The following is a 23,119-nucleotide window of genomic DNA, read 5'->3' on the forward strand; positions in this document are numbered from 1 at the left end:
CTGTCATTCACGCTATTACATCACACCTCAGGGCTCCCAGGTTCTTTTCTCAGTGGGGTATGGGGACATAGTTACCCACCAGGTAGGAGCCATAGTGAACCCAGCTAACTCTACCCTGTCGCATAGAGGTGGTTTGGCCCAACAGATAGCTAAAAAGGGAGGCCCAGCCATAACCCAAGAGTGTCAGGCCTACCTTACCAATTATGGCCCTTTGCATCCAGGAGACGCTATGTCCACCCAGGGAGGGAATTTTCCCTGTGATATAGTGTTACACACTGCAGGCCCTATATATGATTACAGGACACCCGAGCATTGCCGTACAATATTGCAGACCGCCTTACAGACAGTGCTTATCTTTGCAGGACGGCTAGGGAGAGATACACTTCCTCGTAGAACTTTGGCTATACCATTGATATCTTCAGGACTCTTTGGATACCCACTGGGCCCCTGTATGAAGGAACACGTTGAAGTCATCAAGAATTGTCTCCAATCAACCCCAGATCTCGATTTACAAGAAGTTAGGATCGTCTGTTACCATGAATCCGGATTAGAGGGCATCATGCCCTTGGTAGCTGAATACATGATACCACTGATGCACACAGGTATAAAGCCCCTGGATGAGGTAATACCCACAGCACCCCCAACTGCCCCGAAGGATGAGGCAGTGACACATGATGAAGAAGAAGAAGGGCTGAAGCTGAAATACAAACCCTTCACTCCGGTACAAATTGATGCTATTGTTAACAAGTTACCTGACCCGGACAAATTTCCCATGCAGTATGTAAGGAAACTGGAACAGACTAGGAGCATCTACGGGGCTACATGGTCTGATCTATCAGGCATCACCTCAATCAAAGCCTCCGAATATTATCTCCCCACCATCATGAAGGAATTGAACCCCACTAAAGCAGGACCTCTCAACAAGTTCAAGTCTGGAAAGGAGTTTATCGCTCAACTCACAAAGTGGGCCCAGGATCGTCTCTGTGACGAAGCAGGATCAATACAGGATATACAACAAGAATCTGGTGAAGCTGTGGAGAAATACGCTGCCAGACTAACTATGCAGTTTGAAGACTTGGGTTATTCAACTCATGTGAAGACGCAGGCAGCCTTGTTGGTCCGTGCTTTTATTGATGGTCTGGAAGATCCACTGAAGGATAAGGTCATGAAGCTTCGTCCCGAATTACCTGATGGTCCCCTAAAACAGGCCCTCACTGTTGTGAAGAGTTATCAGAAAATGCTTCAAAGGGAAGAAAAAGAAGCAGAAAAGGAAGCAGAGAAGGAAGCACAGAAGGACAAAGGCAAGAAGAAACCAGCCATGTATATGGCAGAAGCCTCAGAAGTACCTGTTATGGTGTATCAGGCTCAGGATCGGTATGGATCACCACGCTTGAGGCCGAGAGGGTCCCAGGGCCAAAACTACAGGGACAGACCAGTTCGTGATGACCAAGGGAGACCTCTGTGTTGGGAGTGTGCCAGCCCTGGTCATATGAGAAGAAGTTGTCCTCGCAGGGGGCACCCTCAGAGACCTCTTCCTCCTCCACACTCATGAAGTTCAGGCCAACCGGTGCCCACTTTTCCCGCCACCTGTACTTCCTCGTCTTGTGGTACAGTGACCCTGGAAGTGGACAATCAACCTCTCAAGTTCTTAGTGGACACTGGGGCGGCCACCTCTGTTATCTCTTCATCTCAGCTGCCTCCTACAATCTCCCTGTCTTCAGATTTCCTCACATGTATTGGAGTTGAAGGTCAACAAACCTCATCACCACTCACTGTTCCCGTCCCAGCTGGCCCATTCTCTGGTGTCTTTGCCAAATTTCTGGTGTCTGAAACCTGCCCCGTCAACCTTCTAGGAGCTGACCTCCTTCAAAGGCTTCACGCTACCATCATCTTCGGTGATCAAGGGATGGAATTGCAATTACAAGATCCTGCCTCACAACAAGGCACTGAAGATCGTTGTGTCCTTAAGGCTTTCCCTCTGATGATGATGACTCTGCAAACGACACCTTCCCCGGATTTGCCCAATCTACCTACCACTCTGTGGTCAACTGGACCTGAGGATGTGGGTCTGCTCAAAGTGCCTCCAGTAAAAGTCCACCTCAAACCTGGGCACCCATACCCCAGACTACCTCAGTATCCGCTTAAGGCTGCCCAAGAGCGGAGCCTTGGAGTTCAGATTACCTCCCTCTTACATTCTGGAGTGCTAATCAGATGTGTTTCACCCTGTAACACACCCCTGTTTCCAGTGAAGAAGAAGACAGCTCCTGGAGACCCTCCGAAGTACAGACTTGTACAGGACCTCAGAGCAGTCAATTCAGCCACCATCTTGGAAACTCCTGTGGTACCCAACCCAAACACCTTGCTTTCTCAAGTGCCTACTTCAGCAACACTCTTCACCGTTATTGACCTGGCTAATGCTTTCTTCAGTGTCCCGCTTCATGAAGACTCACAGTTTTTATTTGCCTTCACGTTTCAAGGATCTCAGCTGACCTGGACCAGGACACCACAGGGTGCCCAGAACTCCCCTAACCAGTTCACTCATGCTATGAAGATGACCCTGGATCCGTGGGTGTTACAGAATCTTCATGTCACGCTTCTCCAGTATGTTGATGACCTACTCCTCTGTGGAACTGAAGAGAATCTGTTTGCTGCTTCTGAGTCCTTGCTCCTTTTTCTTCATTCTGCCAACTGCAAAGTCTCAAAGGCCAAGGTCCAGTGGTGCAAAGAGAAAGTCGTCTTCCTCGGACACTGCATCTCTCAAGGCTCGAGACACCTCACCGAGGATAGAAAACATGCAATCGAGGATATCCCTTATCCAAAGACATACTCTGCTATGCAGTCTTTCTTAGGACTCATTACCTACTGCAGACAGTGGATTCCGGATGCTTCAAGACTCATGCAACCTTTGTATGATTGCCTCAAGACTGGAGGACCGGACTGGGATCATGCTGAAAATCCGTATATCTATGCTCAGCAAAAGGACTGTTTCCTGGCTCTCAAGGAAGCTGTTGTCAGCGCCCCTGCTCTGGGTCTCCCTGACTACACTCAGCCGTTTCATCTCTTTGTTTCAGAATCTGAAGGACATGCCTCTGGTGTGCTGGCACAGAAACATGCTGATCGTTTCCGTCCTCTGGCCTACTACTCAGCCAGGCTAGACCCTGTTGCCAGAACTGCTCCTTCCTGTCTCAAGGCTGTGCATGCAGCCCATGTTCTTCTGGATAAGTCTGCTGACATAGCACTTGGTCATGACTTGGTCATTCAAGCTGGACATGATCTCTCTGCTGTCCTCCAACAAACATCTCCTAAGCATCTAACGAGCCAAAGACATCTCAGACTTCAGTGCTCTCTACTTCTGCCCTCCAACATCACCTTCCAGAAATGTACTACCATCAACCCAGCCACTTTGCTTCCACATTCTAGGGGGGAGTTCCCTGACGGGTATAAGGACTTACCAGACGGGAGGTCACCTGATGACCCGCATGACTGTATAAAAGCACTGGAACAAGAAGCCTCTGCACCACAAAATGTGGTAACTCAAGAACTTCTCAACCCTGATTTGCAACTATGGACTGATGGATCTCGATTTGCAGACTCTTATGGCAAGTTCCACACTGGATATGCGGTCACCACTGAAACAGAAGTCCTTCTGGCTGAAGCCTTGCCACCTCACCTTTCGGCTCAAGAAGCCGAACTTGTGGCCCTACAACAAGCATGTTATCTAGCAGAAGGGAAGACGGCCAATGTCTACACTGACTCAAGATACGGCTATGGAATCTGTCACGATTTTGGATTCCTGTGGAAGTCCCGAGGGTTCATTACGGCTACAGGAACCCCTGTTAAACATGCACTAAGGATTAAAGCCCTGATGAAGGCATTGGAGCTACCTGTACAAATTGCGGTGATCAAGGTCAAAGCTCACGGGAAAGTCAATTCGAAGGAGACTAGAGGAAACCATTTAGCAGATCAAGCTGCCAAAGCTGCTGCCATAAAGAATGTCTCAGCAAAGTGGGAAGAAGAAGAAACAGCACCAGAAAAACCCTGTTGGGAAGGCACTGATACACCTGTGATGCCTGTGCTTACCAGAGCACAAACAAGAGAACAGGCAACCAAAGAAGCTACCCAAGCCGAAGAAGAACGAGACTTTGAGAAGTCCGAAGCCCGAAGAAAGAAGAGGGAGTTGATAGAAGACATGGAAATGGAATACCCTGCCACCGGATCTGTCTGGAAGCCAGCCCGACCACCTGAAGAGAGATTGTGGGAAGAACAAAAGTTGACCTCTAAAGAAGAAAAGAAGCAGTGGGAAGCTGCAGGAGCCATTCATGGGAATCGTAGTTCTGCCGGACAATACCAATTTCCTAGACTCTATAAGGTGGATGGGAAACCCTGTCTACCCAAAAGAATGTATCCAGCCGTTGCAGCATGGGCTCATGGATCAACTCATCGAGGAAAGAACCAAGCTCTGGCCTGTATCAAGAAGCTCTACTGGGCCCCAGGAATCTCTACCACTGTCACAGCCTACTCAAGAGCCTGCCCAGTCTGTGCCATCTGTAACCCAACAGCCACCGCCAAGGTTCCACTTCAGCATCTTGCCAAACCAGACTACCCTTGGCAGAGAATCCAGGTTGATCATATTCAGATGCCCAAGTCAGGAAAGTATGAGTACGTCCTAGTGGCTGTGGATATGTTCTCAGGATGGCCCGAAGCCTACTTAGTGACCAACATGACTGCCAAAACTACAGCTAAGAAGCTCATCACTGAAATTTCGTGCAGATTTGGAATTCCCGAAGTTGTTGAATCAGATCAAGGCCCAGCCTTCACTGCCAATGTCTACGAGGAATTGTGGCACATGTTAGGGACAGATTTGGGTCTGCACACCCCCTATCACCCCTCCAGTTCAGCCAAAGTTGAGAGAATGAACTCCACAATTAAGACCCAGTTGCTTAAAATGAGCCAGGACTACCCACTCCCATGGCCAGATTTGCTCCCCGTGGTCCTATACCATATCAGACACACCCCACAGGGAAAACACGGCCTGACTCCCTTTGAGATTCTTTTTGGTGCTCCACCTAAAATAGGAGACATTAGGCCACAAGAGTTGTCTGAGACAAATGATAAAGTTGTACAATTTGTGATTGCATTGTCTAAGGAACTGTCTAACACCCACTCTACAGTTTCTGCTTCTCTTCCAGAATCCACAGGTGACGTGGTCCATGACTTTGTGCCAGGAGACCTGGTGTATGTGAAAAAGTTTGTGCGCAGAGATTGTCTCCAGCCGAGATTTGAAGGACCCTACACGGTGATCCTGGTCACCCCCACTGCAGTAAAACTTGAAGGAAAGAGCACCTGGATTCACGCTTCACACTGTAAAAGAGACCGAACCAGTGTTTAGTCACAGTAGTGACTGAAGAGAAATGTTGCTGTTGTTTTTGACCTTGGGACTTGTGGCCATCCTCGCCCCTACCTCTTCGGCCCCTATTGTAAATAAGAATTCTGGTCCCTTTATTCTCTGGGTAAACCTGACAGCCCCGGTGAATATCTGGCGATTTGATTTCTGTGATGTAGTCAAGTGCCTTGAGACTGAACGGGTGGTAGAGGGGATCATCCAGTTCTATATGTGTGTTACCAGACAAGACAACAATAATTGTCATTATTGGACAGATGCTGCCTGGAGTACGGGGAATGATTGGGGATATAAACCTAGCGAAGCCATGTTCCCCAAGGATGGGACGGGTAGGAGTCTTCGTGAGAGAATGCATCTAACAGCCCTTCTGCAACCATTTAGGGGCTGTAAATGGGGTAGAAGCTGTCACCCCCTTCTCCTAAATCTTGAAAGCCCTCAATCTGCTGATCTGCAGACGTTCGTACTAGGAAGGCATTATAATTATGTATTTAGTGCTGGACCTTATGCGTATTTAGGCCATATACGGCTTCAGGATATTAGCTTCAGACCAACCAAGGCCCCCCGTTACCAGTACACCTAAAATAGGCCCAGGTGAGCGTTTGCAAAATGTAGTTAATGAAGTGATCCCCATTCCAGGTCTCAGTTGGCAAGAGGTTTTCTCCATAGAAACACAAACAGCCCCAAGGAAAAATTTGTGGTTAGAATGGGTGAGGTACAATGTAAAAGTCCAGAATATCTCTGTAGGATGTATTGCTTGTGCTGCTGCGAATACACACCTATACACACATGCATTGCTTTTCCCTGATGACAACACCACTGCCTGTGTCATGAATTTGTTGAAAGGTTTGAAGCCCACTGATTGCCCAGATTACGTCCCACTAATTCATAAGGAACCCAAACTAAAGGTCCCAGGAGAAGTAACTGTATTAGCTGACAATTACACCTGCTATAATTCCCACGACACCACAGGTACACCAGTAGGGATCTTCGAGACAGGTTTCTGCAAAGAGAATAGTTCTCTAGATACTGACTTGTTAAACATACACAATATATGTATGACATTTATTGGTTATGTGGAGATGGTAAGCTCCGTCCTAGGTTGCCAAATGCCTGGACAGGCCAATGCACCCTTGTTAAACTAGCTATGCAGTTCAAGATTCTACCCTGGGATCCAAAGATACCTGATGAACCTACCAGGAAAAGGAGAAGCCTCGATCAGCTCCATATGAGTTATGAAGAAGATCCACTAGTATATATTGATGCTATTGGAGTGCCAAGGGGGGTGCCTGACCAATTTAAAGCCCAGAACCAGATCTATGCTGGCTTTGCTTCTATAATCCCACAGGTGCAGATTAATAAAAATGTTGAATGGATCAATTACATATATTACAGTGAACAAAGGTTTGTCAATTTCAGCCAAGATGCCTTCCAAGGTATAGTTGAAGAATTGGGCCCTAACACTAGAATGACACTCCAAAATCGACTAGCCCTTGATATGATATTAGCTGAGAAAGGAGGAGTTTGTGGGATGGTGGGAGAGGAGTGTTGTACCTATATCCCTCAGAACTCTGGAGTGAATGGAAAAACCATGATAGCCCTTAAAAAGATAACTGGGTTAGCAGCAGAATTGAAAACTAATGTTGGAGTAGAAACACCTTTCTTTTCCGGCTGGTTGGGTGGACTCAAGGGATTCCTTCAACAAGCTTGTATAGTACTGATTGCCCTCCTTGTAATTGGATCAATAACTCTTTGTTGTGTTATTCCCTTGTATAAAAAGGTTATTGCCAAAGCAACTCCGACTGGCACCTTCCTCAATCAAGAAGTAGACCCACCAGAGTACGATGGTACTGATCTAGGGAAGATCCCTAAGTATATTCCCCTCAAGAGAGTAGACAAAACCCCCCATTCTCAGATGATGTTAAGAGACTTAGTTTAGGGACAGCGGGAGAACTCCATGTGAGGTTAGTGAAGGGTTCAGCTGCCTGGAGGCCTCTCGCTAGGGGAGAGCTTCTGAGGTGTCTGGATGAAGAAATCCACCTCCCCTTTTCCCATCACATGGACAGTCTCGAAGGATCTTTCATTAAGGGAAAAACTTAGTGTTTAGGGGGGATTGTCAAGGTGAAAATATATTTTCTTATATAACTTTTATATTTTTATACTGTGAAACAATAAGTTTTTCCTAATTGCTTGCTAATGCAAATGTAACTGTATTAAAGATGGCTGCCAGTGTTCACTTTCACTTAAATTCAGTGTCTAAAGAGTTAAGTTAAGTTTCATTTCTCCTAAAAAAGATAACTCAGGAATGTGAAGAAGAAGTAACCATCGGGAGACGTTTTGACGAATCAGAGAGAGACTGGACACTAGATGTATACTGCATAAACCCCGCCTAATGCACGCCTTCCCCTAACACTCAATATAGTATTGTGTATTTGTAAATAAAGCCAGTTGTTGTACTGCTCCTGACAGGTGTGGATGCAGGACATTAGCTAAGACTGAATCAGCTGCGTGTCTGAGTCATTCTTAATCGGTACCAGATGTTTTGCGCTCGCACAATGATTTGGAATGACTGGTGAATGAGGATTCATTGTCGTTTACGACCCCGACACTAGGACCGTGCGCCTTAACTTTGATAATGGAAACCTGATTAGGTAATTTGATTGAGTCCATGAGGGTTTTAACAGCTTCAGCATTTTTCACTGGGGTTCTGGCAGTAGTAATAAATCCTCGATTGGCCCATAGAGCCCCAAAATCGTGAGCAATACCAAATGCATACCGTGAGTCCGTGTATATATTAGCCCGTCTGTTCTTGGCTAAAGTACATGCAGTAGACAGAGTTCTGCTTCTTGTGCTGACTGTGAGGGCGGGAGCGCAGCTGCGTGCACTACAGTGTCCTCTGGTAACAGCGTATCCCGTGTGGAATCTACCAAACTCATCAGCATATCTTGAACCATCCGTGTATAACACCAGATCAGGATTTGGGAGTGGATTCTCACTGACATTTGGTGGAGTAGCTGTTTCTTCTATCAGAAATTGGGAACAATCATGTTGGAGGTAATCCTCATCACTGCCATCTTTCCTTATAATTCATTATGCCGTCTTTCAAGGCATTGTAAAGGGGTTGCATTATGCGGGATGCATCCGGTATCCACTGACAAAAATAAGTGCATAGTCCAAGAAAACGCTGGAGTTCAGTTTCATCTTTTGGGAAAGGAAGGGAACTGACAGCTATTTTTCTTTCTTCTGTGAGGTGTCTGGCACCCTGAAGGAGACAGTGACCCAAGAATATCACTTGACCAAGGCAGAACTGAAGTCCCGAGGCCGAAACCCGACAGTTCAGTGCTGCCAGATACTTAAGGAGGCTAACAATGACAACAATGGCAAAAGACACCTGCTCATATTTTTTTTGCAAACTGGTTGGGACTGTTTTGGGCCCCTTGTGGCATAATTGTCCATATTAACTGTCGTCTCTGCTAAGTGATTGCAAATAGAAACTGACTGTCTGGGTGTAACGGAATGCTAAAGAAGGCATTGGTAAGATCAATAACTGTAAACCAAGCAGCATCCTGGGGTATCTGGGACAAAAGAGTATGAGGATTAGGCACCAGGTTTGAGAAACACTTTTACTGGTTCTACAGGCATTTTCCCTATATCATTTGGACCTTTTGACCAGAGTTTAGATAGTATCTCTGAGAGGTATGGGGTGAGTCATTGATCCTCAGGCAATATTGGGGGTGGACCTTGGCCTATCAGGGCCATCATAACTGTAGGAAGGGCATGCAAAATACAGATTTCCTCACTGTCTTCATCTACGGATTATATAACGTTAGAGCCATCTGACCATCATCTTGGAATTGTATTCTGGAGCGAATCTGTGATAATAAATCTGCCCCTAGTAAATTTACAGGACATGTGGGAGAGATTACAAACTGAGCAGTAACCTCGGGGAAAGGTCCTACAGGGATGGGTTTTGTAATAGCATGTTTATTGGGTCTGCCATCTACTCCAATTAAAACAAGCTCTTGAATTGAATAGGGATATCCGTAGGTACATCTGATGACTTGATTATAGAATTGGCCGCCCCAGTGTCAACCATGAACTTAACAAGGGTGTCCCCTACAGGGAGCGTGACGGATGAGCATGCCCCAGGTTTGGCGGAGGACATTGTGATGGCAGACCCTGGTTGGCCACCCCTTCAGTATGGACAATTATCAGGATTTTGGGGCTGGAGCAGCTGTCTCCGTTTGTTCCACAGGGTCAACCCCCTCTGGGAAGCCCAAAATTCGCGGTACTCAGTGAAAGGAGGAGGGCGTCTCAGACTATCCCTCCGGACACCTCTGGTTATATATATATCTATCTATATATACCTGAGTTACGTATCCTACCCATCTTCGATCACATGATCACGCCCAATTACTAATAATGATCGGGAATTTCAGGATATTTTGACTATAAAGAGAGTCACAATCACTGGTCAATCCGGGGTGTCCGTCCCTTATGAGGTACGGTTCGAGCACTGGACCCCCAACGGGACTACACCTCTATATGATTCCACCCATGAATCACCCCACCAGGGGACAAACCTCAGATCCTCTTTACAGCAACAAGCGCAGGAAAACCACACCAACGGTCAGTCTGAACAGTATAACTGCCAACTTACCGTGGTTGTGGGGGGTGATCAGTCCCAATTTTCCAGCACCTGTGTCCGCTCCGAGGGTCCTTTGTCTTGTTGTCCTCCGGGGGCAGAGGCGTCCCTGTTTGGGGCCCCACGTTGGGCACCACTGTGGAGGTAGCTATTTTGGGAGGGCTAAATTAACCCTTCACGGTTGATCCAGTGATTTCCAAATTATTCTAGTGTTGCTAGCAACTCAAATGACCACACGGAGACGGGGTCTCTGTACGGGAGGATCGAGGCAGATCACTAAGCCGCTTTATTTTAGTCACATCTTTTATAATCTTTTGCTTAATTATGCAAGGTTCTCAAGTACCAATAGCATCATTTCACTTTGTAAGCCAATAATATTGCAAGAAAACCGGAAACTACATATATATATACCTAAATAGTGTAGAAAGTAGTATAACGGCATATTCTTCAGATTTTTACACCCCCGCCTCCCTTATCTTATACAGATGGGAACAGTCTGGTTTCATGACAGCCCATGCCAATTATAAAAATTTATCTTACAGCAACAAAAACGGAGAAACGAAACCTCCAAAGAATGGATAAAACGAAACTTCAACTCTGATTTTAGTATTAACCCTTCACACTACTGGGGCTGGGTTCTGGCCCAATATAATGCCATTAACGGATGGGGTTTATATCTATCAAGGAATTGGTGGCAGTCCTACTGGGCTGATAAGGTTCTTTTTCACTGGTGCTAGTGGGGAGACTGTATCACGTGATCCCTCTGACGTAATAGTAATGTCAGGCGGGGTGACGAGGTGCGGGTTCGTCACTGAAGCGATTAAAACATATCTACCTCAAAAATGACATAACTAAAAGCATGAGTTCACCACACAAATAAACAATTCCTCAGACAGCCCCATCAAAACATTACAGGTTTCAGAACATAGCGAAAAAATTTACACAAAATTTCAGATTTTTATTTTTCACCACTTAAATAAAAAACAAAACAAAACTCTACAAGTTTGGTATTGCTGTAATTGTACAGACATGGAGAATCATATTGCCAGGGCATTTTTACAGCAAAATGAACTTTGTGAAAACGAAACCCCAAAAACAGTTGCAGAATTTTGTCCTTGTGTAATTTTTAACGCGGTTGATATTTTTTCCAGTTTTCCGGTATATTGAATAATAAAATAAGTGGAGACATTCAAAACTAGAACACATCTATGAGGATGGAAAAATAAAAACAAAATTATGGCATTCGGAAAATGAGGAGGCAAAAAAACGAACGTGCAAAAATAGAAAATTGTCTTGTCAGGAAGGGGTTAAAGATAATTGAATATTGCCATATACCGTAGTTTTAAAATTATATTACCAAGTACAGCCTGTATAATATTATTTTAGAATGTCCTACTAATATGACCCCGGCTTTGTATTCTAAACCTGTGCCACCCCGACCTCGGACTTCCTGACCACGTCTCTGTTTACACCATCTGTGCCTCTGACCCTTTGGTCAGCTGCTGCAGGTTCGGGCACTGCCCTGGTGGCACTTTGTGGCTACCCTAATGGCCCAAGCCTGTCCACCATTAAAGGCTCTAGTGAAGAACAGGTAGCTATTTAGTTACGCCCCTCCAAGGTAAGCCCGGCCAGTGGTGCATTATGTCCAAACCAGGGCCGGTTTTAGGCAAAGTGGGGCCCTAGGCAAAGTTTAAAATGGGGCCCCAAATGCTGGCATACTGCACATCACACAGAAGCATTTCGATTGTATTTACATGCACTGAGTTCGGGCCGCTAAATGATCGTCAAAATTGAAGTTGTTCAATGCTTGTTTCCCGGCCTCTTTCCACCATCTGAGAAAGAATGATGGGAACAGAACGATCACTAAGGGTGTGTGCACACGTTGCGGTTTTTGCTGCGGTTACGCCGCAGTTTCCATGCAGTTTACAGTACAATGTAAACCTATGGAAAACCAAATCCGCCGTGCACATGCTGCGGAAAATTCCGCGCCGATTTGCTGCGGTTTATTTTCCGAAGCATGTTACGTCTTTTTTGCGGGACCGCAGCTGCAGTGTATGTTCCGGGACATACAAATCAATCTCTCTCTCTCTCATTCACACTGCCAAACCGCACTAGAACCTGCATCAAATCCGCTGTACACATGCTAGGAATCCGCAGAAAAAATGCATGTGTTTTACCCTGCAGTTTCTGCCAAGAGATATGGATTCTCTGCAGAAAAAGCCGCAGCCTAATCCGCAACGTGTGCACACACCCTAAGGGTGGTTTCACATTAGCGTTTCAGGCCGCAGCATCGGCCTGCACAAGGCCGCCGCTAAGCCCCGCCACCTGCCGCGCCTCCTCCGGTAGCTCCGCCTACGGGCGCATGACGCTGCATGCGTCCTGCGTCCCCTATCTTTAGCACTGGGGACGCAGGCCGTGCGCAGATATGCGTTTGGCGGCGCATGCGTCCTTTTGACGGTGCGCCGACCAGCGCCAAACGCAACCTGTTGCAATTTGGTGCGCTCGGCGCACCGTCAAAAGGACGCATGCACCGCCAAACACATACCTGCGCACAGCCTGCGTCCCCAGTGCTAAAGATAGGGGATGCAGGACGCATGCAGCGTCATGCGCACATAGGCGGAGCTACCAGAGGAGGCGCGGCAGGTGGCGGGGCTTAGTGGCGGCCGTGTGCGTCCCCAGTGCTAAAGCGTCATGCGCCCGTAGGCGGAGCTACCGGAGGAGGTGCGGCAGAGAGCGGGGGGCTTAGCGGCCTGCAACGTTAATGTGAAACCACCCTAACAGATCACCATACAGTATCATGTTATCAGCAGGACATCTACAGTTTACACCCCATAGTCTTCCATATAGTATAATACACTCCTTATAGCTCTCCATATATTAAAATACACTGCTCAGTCCTCCATATAGTATACTACACTCCTCATAGCCCTCCATATATTAAAATACACTGCTCAGTCCTCCGTATAATACACTCCATATAGTATAATGCACCGCCATAGTCACCCATGTAGTACAAATCACTTCCCATAGCATAATGCACCCCATAGTTCTTCATATAATGTATTCCCCATAGTCCTCGATACAGCATAATGCAGCCCACATATAGTATAATGCAGCCACCCCACAGAGTATAATGCAGCCCCGCCATACAATATAATGTAACCCCCATAGAATATAATGCAGCCACTCCACAGAATATAATGTAACTCCCCATAGTATATAATGCAGTCCCACCCCCCATATAGTATAATGCAGCCCCTCCATAGAATATATGGCAACCCCCTCATGGGATATAATGAAGCCCCTTATATAGTATAATGTAGCCCCTCCATAGAATACAATGTAGCCCTCCTCATATAATAACTATAATACAGCGTCCCCCATAGAATATAATACAGCCCACCTCCCCATAGAATATAATGTAGCCCTTCATATTATTTAACACAGCCTCCCCCTATAGAATATAGTGTAAAATGTACCCTACATGGTATATAACACACCGCATAGTATACAGCCCAGCCCACCATGGTATACAGGCTGTATACCATGCTGGGCTGTATAATACAGCCCAGCATGGTATAATACAGCCCAGCATGGTATAGAGCACCCCAGAATGGAATAATACAGCCCAGAATGGTATAATACAGCCCAGCATGGCATATATCCCCCCAGCATGGTATAATACAGCCCAGCATGATATATAGCACCCCAGAATGGAATAATACAGCCCAGTATGGTATAATACAGCCCAGCATGGTACTGTATATAGCCCCCCCCCAGAATGGTGTAATACAGGCCAGCATGGTATAATACAGCCCAGCATGGTATATAGCACCCCAGAATGGAATAATACAGCCCAGTATGGTATAATACAGCCCAGCATGGCATATAGCCCCCCAGCATGGTATGATACAGCCCAGCACGGTATATAGCACCCCCCAGAATGGTGTAATACAGGCCAGCATGGTATAATACAGCCTAGCATGGTATATATCCCCCCACAGAATGGTATAATACAGCCCAGCATGGTATATAGCCCCCCCAAACTGGTATAATACAGCCCAGGACGGTATAATACCGCCCAGCATGGTATATAGCCCCCCCAGCATAGTATAATACAGCCCTGCATGGTATATAGCCCCCCAGAATGGTATATAGCCCCCCAGAATGGTATAATACAGCCCAGCATGGTATAATATAGCCCAGCATTGTATATAGCCCCCCAGCCTGGTATAATACAGCCCAGTATGGTATATAGCCCCCCCAGCATGGTATAATACAGCCGAGCATGGTATGATACAGCCGAGCATGGTATATAGTCCCCCCAGAATGGTGTAATACAGCCCAGCATGGTATATAGCCCCCCCCCAGCATGGTATGATACAGCCGAGCATGGTATATAGTCCCCCCAGAATGGTGTAATACAGCCCAGCATGGTATATAGCCCCCCCCCCCCCAGCATGGTATGATACAGCCGAGCATGGTATATAGTCCCCCCAGAATGGTGTAATACAGCCCAGCATGGTATATAGCCCCCCCCCCAGCATGGTATGATACAGCCCAGCATGGTATATAGCCCCCCCCAAAATGGTATAATACAGCCCAGCATGGTATATAGCCCCCCAGAATGGTATAATACAGCCCAGCACGGTATATAGCCCCCCCCCCCAGCATGGTATGATACAGCCGAGCATGGTATATAGTCCCCCCAGAATGGTGTAATACAGCCCAGCATGGTATATAGCCCCCCCCAGAATGGTATAATACAGCCCAGCATGGTATATAGCCCCCCCCCAGCCTGGTATAATACAGCCCAGCATGGTATATAGCCCCCCCCAGCATGTTATAATACAGCCCAGTATGCTATATAGCCCCCCCCCAGCCTGGTATAATACAGCCCAGCATGGTATATGGCCCTTCCAGCATGGTATATGGCCCCCCAGCATGGTATATAGCGCCCCCCCAGCATGGTATATAGCGCCCCCCCCAGCATGGTATATAGCGCCCCCCCCAAGCATGGTATATAGCACCCCCCCCAGCATGGTATGATACAGCCGAGCATGGTATATGGCCCTCCCAGCATGGTATATAGCGCCTCCCCAGCATGGTATATAGTCCCCCCAAAGTGGCCCCACAGTCTAGTACTCGCACTGATTTAAAAAAACAAACAAAAAAAAAAAAAAAAAACAACACTCCTCACCTTCTCCTCATGCCCGCGCTGCTGGCTGCTCCTGTCTCCTCCTGCACACAGTGAGAGCGCGATGACGTCATCGCGCCCCCGCTGTGTCAGAGGCAGAGCGGGGAATGATGGGAGAGGGAGCGTCAGCTGACGCTCTCTCCTCCATCACTGCCTCCTTCAGTGCGGCGGCGGGAGTCGGCGCTGGGGGCAGGCGGGCCCTCCTGCCTCACAGGGGCCCCATAGTGGCTGTGTGATGTGCCGCTGGCTGGGGGCCCCTGGAGGAGCGGGGGCCCTAGGCAGCTGCCTGCCCATAATGCCGGCCCTGGTCCAAACCCACCGTCGTCACACACTGACACTTTAACCCCTTCCCGACATGCTCCATACTAGTACTGCTCTGAGGGAATTCAGTTCCCGCAAATCGCAGTACAGGGACGGTGCACAGATTGCGCAACCTCATGCTGAGCGCTGCGACGATCAAGTGCGGGTGACAGCTCTGTGGGAGAGCTAACACCCCGCAACAATGCCCACGATCGGTGTTAGCACCGATTGCGGGTGTTTAACCATTCTGATGACGCTTTCAGTAGTGACAGTGACATTGAGGAGATCGCACACAGGGAGGGGGGTTCCCTGCTTGTATCTGTGAGGTGGCTAGGGTGGTAATTGTGATGAGAGGCTGCTGTGCTTCCACACCCTGGCACCCCGCAAAGGAAAAATAATGTCCCGTCTGCTGCATGTTATATGTGCAAAGTAGGACACTCACATTAGGCTCTGGTGTTTCGTCTGATTCCGTATTCCCGGTTCTGGAGTCAAGGTTCACACAAACAATGCCAAACTCTGTGTTCATTTGCAACAGTTCAACTTTACTTGAAGACGGGTTCTGATACAGATATAGCACAATTCACATTCATTTGCATTCTGTGAGCTCTCCCTGCCTCTTCTGACAACTTCTGTCCTGCAGCCACTCCTTTTACTTCTGCAGCTTCAATGCCCCTAGGTCCAGCATCTTCCTCCAATTCCCCCTGTCCGTTTTCCCTTGGAAAAGGTAAAAGGCGTGCTCAGATCTGCCTAGTCCCAGTCGTAGGCTCCGGATTCTCTTTGGAATGGTTACTTCATTAAAATGGTGACCACTCACACGCTGCTTAGTTTGAGTTCCTACAGTGCCTCCACAATTTCCAGCCCCAGGGCACTCTGTCTTTCCTCTCTCATTGCTGCATCACTTGTCCTGCCCTAATCAGGAAGTCTCACCACTATGTCTTACTGCTCTGCACTACACCCATCTCTAGCTCCTCCCAACCTGGAAAACCCCTTACTCTAACTAGGCTTATTCTGGCACTGTCATTTTGTGGCGCCCTTGAGGGTTCAGTCACCACAGATGTACTGCATCTCATCCAGAGGTGTGGTACCCCACTCTCAGGTAAGGAGGGACCACCACCCAGGACTCTAACACCTGCACTCAACACAGACTATTGCAGCAGGGCACCCTGGATGTACCCTAAGGGAAGATGGTCTCATCCTAGGCTGCAGGCTGGGTAGTAATGGGTGTTGGGGGAGTGGGTGGAGAAGGTAGGAAAAGAGGAGGAGCTAACAGAGAAGGAAAGAACAGTGCATAGAGAGTGTCAGATGTCAGGAGAAAGTGAAAGTAAGCACAGGTGCTGTGAGGCAGCTCCCTGACAGGAGGAGCTGCAGAGAGAAAGCTGAAAGGGAGAGACAGAAGGAAGCTCCTAGAAGAGAGAAGGGGTCCTTGGGACATGAGTAGTGAGCAGTCCACCTGTGGGACCCATATCCCCGCTGATTATTTTCAAGTGGAGGGACCAGGTTGCAGGGGGGTACCGGCCCCTGAGACGAGTGGAGAAATCACCAGATTCAGCTAGTAAGCCGGAGGCAGGGGCACCCTCAGCCACAGTTATCTTTGTCAAAAAGGCAGCCATAAGGGAGCAAGGGGACGCAGAGAGGACGTCACCCGAAAAGGTCTGTGGCTGCTGGCTAGGGACACTGACTGTGAGGTGCTGGGCAGGAGGGGCAGAAAGCCAGCACAGTGAGACAGCCAGGAGAGGCATATGCAGAAAAGAGTCCTGGAAAGATGTATCCTGATATACCTGGGAGTTTGCTGGACCCCTCATCTGGAGGACACGACACCAAGCGGGCACCTGTGTACACAAGAACTGTGAGTAAAGTTTTGGGAACTGCACCTCACCTGTGTCTTCTGATCATTCCTGCGTCACCTGCCCTGCTGAAACTACCAACGTCACCTTTAACATCTACACCCAAACTGCCTTGGGATACAGCTCTAACTGTGGAGAGCCCAACCAACTCTGCTGCCCTGTCACCATCCCAGAAGATGTGTATAGCAGTGTCTGTCCCCTGACCGAATACCACAGGTGGCGTCACGAACACTTTATTACAAACTTTATTTATCCCTTGTAAATATCCCTTTAATTGGACGCCCAGGGCCACGGACTGGGTCACCGCTGCTGCAACTCTGCCCCTTTAAGAAGTGGACCAATACCGAGTACCCCACGGCCCTAGCGGGCAATCCAATTTCCTATCTCCATAGTGCCCCACTAATCTATATCTATCAGTACTAATACAGCGCATGTTGGGCAGGGGTTAAAGTATCAGTGTGTGATGGCTTTGGGTTTGAACACACGGCGCCACTGACCGGGCTTACTTTGGAGGGGCTTAACTAAATAGCTATCTGTTCTTCACAGTATACAAATGTAAAATTTGGGGCTAACACACAATTTTGGTGGTAAAAATGTAAATGATTTTTTCTTCACTGCCCAATGGTATAACATTCTGTGACACACCTGTGGTATCAAGATAATCACTGCACCCCTAGATGAATTCATTGAGAGGTTTAGTTTGTAAAATTGGGTCACTTATGGGGTGTTCTGCTGTTCTGGCGCCTCCGCGGCTCTGCCAATGTGACATAGCACCCTCAAACCAGGGCAGTAAAATCTGCACTGTAAAATGGCACTCCTTCCCTATTAACTCAGGAGAAATAGGAAAACAAATTTTGTGGTCCATTTTGTCCTGTTACCCTTGTGAAAATACAAAATTTGGAGCTAAAAAAGATTTTTGTGGGAAAAATGTGATTTTTTTTATTTTCACAGCTTAACGTTATAAACTTCAGTGAAGCACTTGGAGGTTCAAGGTGTTCCATACACATCAAGATACGTTTACAAAGGGGTCCAGTTTCCAAAATGGTGCAACTTGTAGGGGGCACTGTTTAGGCAGACCAGGGGCTCTCCAAGCGCGACATGGCGTCCGCTAATTATTCCAGCAAATTTTACATTCAAAAAGTTAAATGGCACCCCTTTCCTTCCAAGCCCTGCCATGCACCCAAATAATTGTTTTCCTCCACATATTGGGTATCTGCGCACTCAGAAGAAATTACACAACAAATTGTATGGAGCAATTTCTCTTGTTACCCTTATGAAAATGCAAAATTTGGAGCTAAAAAAGATTTATTTGGTAAAAATATGATTTTTTTATTTTCATTGCTCTACGTTTTAAACTTCTGTGAAGGCACGCAATACACATCTAGATAAGTTCCCTAAGAGGTCTAGTTTCCAAAATGATGTCATACTTGTTGGGGGTTTCTATCTTCATGAAGCATTAGGGCCTGTGCACAGGTTGCAGATTTGTTGTTTTTTTCCTCTCTGCGCAGTTTTGTCACAAAACCCTGACAAAGTGAATGAGAATCCCGAAGTCTCATGCACACGTTGTTTATTTTTGACTTGCAGATTTGGTGCAGATTTAATGTCAATTCTTTCAGTGTTTTTGCTGCAGATTTCACCAATATTAATGATGGGGGAGAAATCTGAACCAAAAATCAATTTATTTTCTGCAGTATTTTTCCCAAGAGATGCAGAAATGGCGCACCAAATACGGAACGGTTACACACAAAAGAGAATACGTCACCCTTTGCTACATCCGTAGTTCCAAGCATGTGAACTCATAAACAAAGGCCTCCGCTGGCAGCAGGCTGCATTCATTACCGGGTCTGTGCACAGATAGAGAGTTGATATAAACCCTGATGTGAAGCACTTCATCCTGTCCCTTCACAGTCTTCCGAGGAATTGTTGAATTTACAGGTGGAACCAAGGGAGAAATCAGCATTTAAAATGCTTTCCCCAGGCGGGGTGTTAGTGGTCGGGGAGGGGGCGAGATGCCATGCTCCTTATAAACTGCACAGCACCTGAGTGTAATCTGTCAGGGCAGGCCGACATCAGGCCCGCTCTCTATCTGCAGCTCATGTCTGCGCTGTCAGCTGCCATAATCCTTCTCACTGGCACAGCGCTGATTTGTGCATAAGTGATGAGCGCCAGTCCACCTGAGTTAGGACTTAGGAGCCCCTGATCTGGGACTGTCAGGGCCAGAGTATTTTACTGCCTCCTGCCATTAGCTGGAATTGACAGAGCTTGAGATGTGGTGATTTGTACAGCGTGTGAAATTAACAGCAGGGGGACTGAAGTGCTGTGTGGCAGTCATTTAATCTGCAATCTATCAGGTTATGCTGCTTTCCCAACCTGCACGGAGATTATGCTAAAAAAAAAGGGGGGGACAGAAAACAAGCAGCTTTTCTGTGACTTTTTAATTTCACCCGACAGCTGAAAGCAGGATGGACTGCCGATGTCTGGGACCTGGAACAATTACAAGTTGCTTGAATAAAATATAAGATGGCATTTTTATATATGGAAGGATTATTTTATTTTTACAGGTCCACAGCTGTAACCGCTAAATATAGCTGCTGAAAAGCTTCATGTGATCTGGAGGCTTAAAGACTATAGATACCACTTTTTATTTGGAGGAAATTTTTTTTACCTATATTACTAGTTGTCATTAGTTAAAAGGGTTGTCCAGAATTCTGCATTGATGGCCTATCCTTAGGACTGGTCATCAATATATGATCAGTTGGGGTGCGATACCCGGCATCCTTGCCGATCAACTGTGTTGGCTGGAAGTGCTCAGTTGCGGAGTTGTACATTACAGCTCCATCCATGGTGGCCGCGGCCAGGTACCACATATTCGTCCCCTACTCAAATCAATAGTGGGTAGATGTGATGTACCCAGCAATGGTCATTATACTGCTGACAGAGCTGTGCCATGCATCCTGCAACTGAGCATTTCTGAGGATCAGATGATCGTCAGGCGTTGCCAGGCATCGTACCTCCACCGATCAGAGATATTGTCACAGAGCTGTAGGAGAGATCAGCGCAAAAATAGGGTCTTATCCGAGAGATATGACACGCGGTAAAATCAGATTACACTCACCTTCTAGACATATTCAAAAAGCATATCAAGTGGAATTTCAGATGCAGCAGATCCACGGGTCAGCAATTGACCATAAGACATCAAAGGATGGAAGGAAAGGTTTGTAGATGGTGTCTGTGCTTGCAGACAGTTAATGAGACGTATATCCCAGGATATAAAATGAAATGGTGATTTATTCTACGCATTTAAAAGTACAAATGACTTCTTCATCAGGAAAGACCACAAGTACACATTCAAAGTGTGCTCTAGCATGTAGACGACCGGAAAAGTGATCTTGATGATGGCATAGTTAGCGCTAACCATCTTAGTAGCCATTTCAAAACTGTGCAAAAGGATGCAGAGGTCTTTCATCTGTGCCCACTCCGCAAGCGTGATCTGCACCACGGTCATACTATGTTGGCCCAGGCTATGCAAAAGGACATATTGCATCAGGGGCTCGTCGCTGCTGCCATAGTTGCTGCAACAAGTGGAGATTGGAATTCCATTGTGTCGGCACATCGCATTGTAGGGTACAGCAGGTTCTCCGGATGCAGTGACGAGACACGAGACTGAGTGTGGTTTGTGAAATCAACGTTTATAAATTGGAGCCACTGGGGCTATGTTGAGTAAACAAAAGGATTAACAACAATCTGTCCACGCAGGGACTCAATAACATTAACAACACTTTTCTTATCGAAACTACGGCTAATCCGGGTGTCATAGGCCACGTGCGGCCAAAACTATGGGTCCTTATTTCCTATAGCCAACTTATCCTTCCATGCATCTTTCAGGATCACAGGCGGGCCGCTTAGGGGTCGCAGATGCGGCTGCCCGGGCGCCTCGATATCCAGTGATGGTTGCGGCTCGGCAGGCCCTGAAGGATCGGTGCTGTTGGGGTGCAACAGGCCCTGAAGGATCTGTGCCGCTGGGGTGCAACAGGCCCTGAAGAATCTGTGCATTTGGGGCGCAACAGGCCCTGAAGAATCTGTGCCGCTGGGGCGCAACAGGCCCTGAAGGATCTGTGCTGGCTCCTGTTCCCAGAGTGCAGCTATGATGCAGTTTCCAGGGTGACGGTTGGCCGGCCTCTCACTAGGGTTCCTCTATACGTGGGACGTAGGCCTCTAGTGCCGCCTATGGCAAGATGGCATTCCTTGAGGTCGGTGATGGGAGGGCTGCAGCCGGGGGCGAAGGCAAGGAGGCAGCGTCCAGGCTGCTGTAGCATGTGGATATATTGTGACAGCAGCGGCTGGGGGTCGCGGACCAGCCGCAACAGAGCGGGGACAGCGGCCACGGCTGTGACTGAATGTGGATGGCGGGCGGCTCCCGGTATCGATCAAGCACAAGAAAGTTGTCGGTGAGTAAGGCGCTTACCTCTCACAGATCCCTGCTCGTCTCTCAACTCCACAACGCCCGTTACACCGTCTCCCTCTATCTCGCACGGACTCCTCTCTCCTGTCAGCCCCGCTGCCAACTGCCTCCTGAGCGCGCCCCCTGCTCCTTTTATCCTTGCCCCGCCCTCAGTCGCCCTGCAACCTTCAGTTGTCTCTCTCCCTTTGTTGCCCCCGATGTCATTTCTTCAGGAACCCTGATGGCGGTCCCCTTAGTTCCGGCCCAGTCACCCTATGGGAGTCCTCCTCCCCACAGCATATCAAAAGGTTAACTGGTAGGCCGAAGGACCTCTATAGTGATGCAACTTGTTGACCTGCGGGGTGTGAATGGCAGAAGTGGGAATACAGAAACCGTGCCTTGGTGATTCAAAGATTTGTGGAGCAGCCCCTTTCCCGCCTGCCCCCACAGCCACAAGAGTAACTCAGTGCCCAGTCAGCAACATGTAATGCCCCTGGCCATGTTTTCTCATGCAGGCATCAGTGGTGGAATGCACCCTGGCAGACATAGATTTATTCAAGGAACGGGTGATGATGTCTGCGACATGCTGGTGTAGCGCAGGCACATCTTTCTTAGAGAAGTAATGGCGACTGGGCAACTGGTACTGGGGATTGCGACGGCCATCACATTTCGGAATCTGTCTGTATCCACCAGGCAGAAAGGCAGCATTTCTGTGGCAAACAGACTGGAGATGGTGGAGTTCAAGCTCTTAGTTTTGGCATGTGTAGGAAGAAATATTCTTTTACATGACCACAACTGCGGGACCAAGGGCTGGCTGGTGTGCTGAGAGAGGGTGGAGTAGGGTGAACATGACAAACTGCTGGACTGTGAATGCGGTGCAGGCAAAGATGTTATGGTGGATTGAGAATGATGTATTGTGCTCAGTGAAACAAAAACAGTGAGCATTTCAACTTCTGTAACAGCTGACGGGCTCTCATTTACTCCAACAACAGGGGTTAATTAAGTGGAGATTTTACGGCCGGAGACCTGTGTGAGAAGACTTGCCATGGTGACAGAGGAGGAAGAGGCAGCAGTGGAGTTGAGGGGATGGCTGCTGGTTGGTGAGGCCCGCTAGTCCACATTTTTGCGCAGGGAGATTCCCAGACTAACGCAAGTTGATCATGTATGGGCTGGTTCATGCATGCAGTAGTCAAATTATTGCAATTTTTGCCTCTACTGAGCCGTTCTTTGCAAATTTGGCAGATTGGGTCATCCTTTACGGTCTCATTAAAGGCCCAGGCTAGGGCACCCTTGC

Source organism: Dendrobates tinctorius, unplaced genomic scaffold (assembly GCF_039654945.1).
Source record: "Dendrobates tinctorius isolate UK_male_01 unplaced genomic scaffold, ASM3965494v1 ptg000120l, whole genome shotgun sequence".
NCBI lineage: Eukaryota > Metazoa > Chordata > Amphibia > Anura > Dendrobatidae > Dendrobates > Dendrobates tinctorius.